Here is a 6,107-nt window from a genome sequence, read left to right as displayed (position 1 = left end):
AACTCAGAATTGTGAGATATAAACTCTGAATTGTGAGATATAAACTCTGAATTGTGAGATATAAACTCTGAATTGTGAGATGTCAATTCAGAATGGCGAGATATAAACTCAGAATTGTGAGATAAAAACTCAGAATTGTGAGATAAATACTCAGAATTGCGATATATAAACTTAGAACGGCGAGATATAAACTCAGAATTGTGAGATATGAACTCAAAATCGCAAGATATATAAACTGCGAATTGCGAGATATAAACCACGAATTGCGAGATATAAATTCAGAATTCTGAGATATGAACTCAGAATTGTGAGATGTAAATTCAGAAATGTGAGATATAAATTCAGAAATGTGAGATATAAATTCAGAATTGTGAGATATGAACTCAGAATTGTGAGATATAAACTCAGAATTGTGAGATATAAACTCTGAATTGTGAGATATAAACTCTGAATTGTGAGATAAAAACTCTGAATTGTGAGATAAAAACTCAGAATTGTGAGATAAAAACACTGAATTGTGAGATATAAACTCTGAATTGTGAGATAAAAACTCATAATTGTGAGATATGAACTCAAAATTGCAAGATATATAAACTGCGAATTGAGAGATATAAACCGCGAATTGCGAGATATAAATTCAGAATTGTGAGATATAAACTCTAAATTGTGAGATATAAACTCTAAATTGTGAGATATAAACTCAGAATTGTGAGATGTAAACTTAGAACAGCGAGATATAAACTCAAAATTGCAAGATATAAAGACATAAACCACGAATTGTGAGATATAAATTCAAAATGGCGAGATATAAACTCAGAATTGTAAGATATAAACTCAGAATTGTGAGATATGAACTCAGAATTGTGAGATAAAAACTCAGAATTGTGAGATAAATACTCAGAATTGCGAGATATAAACTCAGAATTGTGAGATATAAACTTAGAACAGTGAGATATAAACTCAGAATTGTGAGATATGAACTGAAAATTGCAAGATATATAAACTGCGAACTGCGAAATATAAATTCAGAATTGTAAGATATAAACACTGAATTGTGAGATATGAACTCAGAATTGTGAGATAAATACTCAGAATTGCGAGATATAAACTCAGAATTGTGAGATATAAACTTAGAACAGTGAGATATAAACTCAGAATTGTGAGATATGAACTGAAAATTGCAAGATATATAAACTGCGAACTGCGAGATATAAATTCAGAATTGTAAGATATAAACACTGAATTGTGAGATATGAACTCAGAATTGTGAGAAATAAACTCTGAATTGTGAGAGGTTATAATTGTAAATTGTCAAATATAAACTCACTATTGTAGTTTTGTAGTATTGTAAAAAAATTGTGAGATATAAATTCAGAATTCAGAATAAAATTCTGATCTTACACCTTGAAATTCTGAATTGTGAAAAGAAAAGTCTAAATTGCGAGAAAAAAAGAGTCAATTACTTTTATTTCTGTATTCTGTGGTGAATACGGGCTTCCATAAATACAACATCTACCAGCAAGAGGCAATTATGCTAACCAGCCTCTTTGACCCCCTAAACTGCTGTATACATTTCAGTATCATTTTATGTTCTTATACGTGACTGTAACTCATATACACAAGGGATTTCTGTAATTCCTCCAAGTGCACAGGTTAGCAACAAATTGATTGTACATTTTGGGCTAGGATATCCAGTGTGATGATTTTTAGAGCACTTTGGTCTAATTAGAGGTATTTGAGCACAAGGTGACTGACTGAATGTTTAATTGAGCTAAAGGTCACATCCTCTGACGGAATCTTATCCCATAATACCTTACTGAAACAATTACAGGACTCCAGCTCTGAAACAGGGATAACCTTTCCTCACAGAGCACTTGATCCTTGTTCACTTTTTTTTAAATATTAAAAAGTCTAGTGGAAATTCAATATCTCACTTAATATACGCATATTGGAAACTCTTGATCTATAATATGAAACTATTCCATACGAGGCGTTGACAGGTTTTTAAAGTAAACAGAAAGTTTTTTGGGAACTGAATGTGCCTTTTGGTTATTTATTGTCCATTTAAAATGATTCTCTTCTTTATCTGTTCCTGTTCCAAAGCTATAAACCTCAGGTGCATGAGTTCATATTAAGCAGGGCAAATTGGCTGTTCTGCTAAGCCTACTGGGCGACTGTACTCACAAAAAGTCAGGACAGAAAGGTTAACACCAGCATAGAACCACTGCTCAGGAAGATTTCCTCCCTGCCAATATCCAAAACTACTTAGTTCTGCACCACAAGGGAGTCGGAGGCAAAGCAAAGCACCCCTGCCAAGTGTTTAAATTGCTTGTACTCCTTTGAATGGATTGAAATCCAGCATTTTCATGTTAGCCAAAATTAATCTCTCAACACTGATCCTTTCAAAGGGAAAACTGGTTTCACATTCACTGGTCAAAGTGAGTTTCTTGTAGTGATGCACCGAAATGAAAATTCTTGGCCGAAGCCGAAACCGAACAAAATTAAACACTGGGCCAAAGGCCAAAGGCCGAATACCAAATACCGAACACGGTTTTTCAAAAATTTTTCCCCATTTATTTTGGCAAAAAAAATGTCACCATTGCATAAATTAAAGAGCCAAAATGTGCTTTTTACTGTTTTGTCTTGTCGGTACAATTTATTCGGTCTTTTCGCTTATTCGGCCGAACACCGAAAGAGCTTTTTTTGCTATTTTCGGCCGAATAATTTCGGTTGCCGAACATTCGGTGCATCCCTAGTTTCTTGTAAAACTGACTCATTTTAGTTGATGTATTAGTGAGTTTCAGAGACACTTATAATCGATATGTTGTTGTTTTTTCAGTCTCTGAAAGGATTGGGGTTTTTTAATGGGAATTTGGTGAAATCCTAATGTCTCAGTGGAGAGCAATGTTATTTTAGTGAAATGCTAAAAAATAGACTCATTTACATATTTCTTTCTTCTTCTGTAGTCATTTGTTTGGCTTTTGGATAGCTATGCATTGTGATTCAAGAAGCATATGCTACAAAAACACCTTCTGAGAGCAAAACCATGTGGATAAAATTGATAAATCTAAATTGTCAAGACACCTTATTGTGACAAATGATGTTTACTGAATCATCAGTGCAATAATCATAAAAACACTCAGCAGGTGATTTACAAAAGCAAACATTATTTTCAGTTCTATCAGAAAAAGTGCAACATCAGGCCATGAGAAAGAAAATCAACATGGCTTATCATGTTGCGTTAAGCTTTCATCCTTTCTTACAGGCTGGGAACCTTAAGGACTAGTGACACCAAATGGTGAAGATAAATCAGAAATAAACTCCTATAGGGTTACATTTACTTTTACAGAGCAGTCTCCTGCAGTATGTAGTCTACCAAAGGTGGTTTTAGGAGGTTCAAGAAACACAATCTGAAATCCAGCTGTGAAAATGTGACAATTTAATTAATTGCTGGCAGTGAAGTGGGTGTATTTCACCAGGATAACATGTATTTCAGGATAACATGATTGCACACAAATTAAATTTGTGCAGATAATGTTTATTGTAATTGTCCAATTATGCTGAATCTGTACCGTAAACAGATTCAATTTGTACTATGAAAAACCAAAGGTTGATATCTGTCATCCAAAAGATTAAAACCTCTGATTCACAGAGCCCAAAAAAAGAGCTGATGTCCAACGAGTTAGTGGTCTATACAAAAACTGATGTAATATGCTTAAAATAAGCTGAGAAGTGATAATGCAAGCTCTTGGTTTAGGCATCTTGTCCTCTCAAAACACATTTTTCACAATTTTGCACACTACACTCTTAAAAATAAAGGTGCTTCAAAAGGTTCTTCAAGCGATGCCATAGAAGAACCATTTTTGGTTCCACAAAGAACCATTCAGTCAAAGGTTCTTTAAAGAACCATTTCTTTCTTGCGTTTTTGTAATCTGAAGAACCTTCTTTCGCCACAAAGAACCTTTTGTGAAACAGAAAGGTTCTTCAGATGTTAAAGGTTCTTTATGGAACCATTTAGACAAAAAGGTTCTTCTATGGCATCGTGAAGCACCTTTATTTTTAAGAGTGCATTTGGATGACAACCCCAGTAAATGAAAGCAGCACTTCAAAGGCACCCCTAAAGCTAGCTAGTGTTGTCTGACAGATGTGATCATTATTAACTAATTTCTTCCTCATTACAGCTGTTGGCTAATATATTCAGTAGTAATTGAGTAGTTTTCATGTACACATGTATAAGCCACTGCTTCGATCCTACTGCAGCTTTGAAAAAGCTACAGAATATCATGACCATATAAAGCACAAGTTATACACTGTAATATAAATTATAACAATATTCATAATACATGATTTATATATTCTGTAGAGAGAGAGAGAGAAAGAGAGAGATTTATGTTTCACAAGATTTCTGTCAAATTAATGCTGTCTTTTTGAATGTTCTATTCATCAAAGAATACTGTAAAATAAAAAAAAATGCAGAAACAGTAAACAGGCTTGACAGGTTTTTGATTCAATAAATGCAGCCTTGGTGAGCATAAGAGACTTCTTTCTTAAAAAAAATCTTACCAACCCCAAACGTTTGAACAGTATACACACTATATAGTATACTATATTACTTTTTGTATATAAATAAAGAAATCTGAGCTAGTCTTGATAGATTTGGGAGATACTGGAGACCATGCTAGGCTCTACTATATGAAGCATAATAACATAATCATCATAGGAGGAACCTTTCCTACTTTAACTCCTGCTGTGATGTCAGCTGCTTGTCCGAGAAAGTCAAGACATAACTGTCTGAAAGTTTCATAATCTTTTATGGATTTTAATTGGTCTGAAAATGTACCTTAGCAGCAATTAATGAAAATTTGTCATCAAGAGCAATATCAGTTTTCCTCAAGGAGGGCTTGTTATTTTTAATCATGCTACTTAATAAAAATCTGGCGTGATAAATTATGCACATGCTCCTGCGGTCTCCATTGCTGTGTAGTTTAGTAAGAGAGGGGTGTTCTTATGATTTTGGTTTTGAATGTGGCTGATGAAATTTCTAACAATTTTGATCTCTGTTGGTGTAAGTTAGACTAATGATGGAAAAGTCTCTGTCTTGTTTGTTCACAAACTGTCTGTCTTATGTCCACACAAAGATGGTCTATATGTAATTGCTGTGATACTGGTGACACCAAACAAAACTGCAAAAATAACAGATTTTCAAACTACTCCGCCAACATTTTGAAACCCTACTTGTATTTACTAGAAAGTGAAGCTTGTTACTTATAGTGGTTGTGGAATGAGAGAAGTGCACTGCAAGGTTTGCGGTTCAAACATCCTCCTGTTGTGTCCTAATTTGCTAAACTACACTACTGGGCGAAAGTTTGAAATAATTAAGATTTATTCATGTGTTTGAAAGAAGTCTCTTATGCTCACCAATGGTGCATTTATTTGATAGGAAATACAGTAAAAAGCAGTAGTATTGTTAAATATTACTAAAATTTAAAACAACTGTTTTCTACTTGAATACATTTTAAAATGTAATTTATTCTTGTGATGCAAAGCTGAATTTTCAGCATCATTACTCCAGTCTTGAGTGTCACATGATCCTTCAGAAATCATTCTAATATGCTGATTTGCAACTCAATAAATTATTGTTGCTCAATTATTAATAATGGTTCTTATTATCATCAGTGTTGAAAACAGTTTTTGTTGCTTAATTTTTTTTGTGGAAAACCTGAATTTTTAGCAGCCATTACTCCAGTCTTCAGTGTCACTTGATCCTTCAGAAATAATTCTAATATGCTGCTTTGGTGCTTGAGAAACATTTATTAATATTATCAATGTAGAAAACAGCTGCGCTGCGTAATATTTTTGTCAGAGCTGTGATACATTAACATCAAAAGTTTGGGGTAAGTTATATTGAAAAATAAATTACTTTTTAATTATAACTTTTTAATAAAAAATTTATCATTTTATTCAACATTAAATTGATCAAAAGTGACAGTAAAGACATTTTACAAAAGTTTTCTATTTCAAATATATTATTTTGAACTTTCTTTTAACAAAAATAAACAGTTTTCCATCACAGGAATAAATTACATTTAAAATATACTGAAATAGAA

The sequence above is a fragment of the Sinocyclocheilus anshuiensis genome, unplaced genomic scaffold (genome assembly GCF_001515605.1).
Source record: "Sinocyclocheilus anshuiensis isolate Anshui unplaced genomic scaffold, SAMN03320099.WGS_v1.1 scaffold1552, whole genome shotgun sequence".
Taxonomy (NCBI): Eukaryota; Metazoa; Chordata; class Actinopteri; order Cypriniformes; family Cyprinidae; genus Sinocyclocheilus; species Sinocyclocheilus anshuiensis.
The sequence above is the reverse complement of the archived record's forward strand: the minus strand, read 5'-3'. Positions refer to the sequence as shown.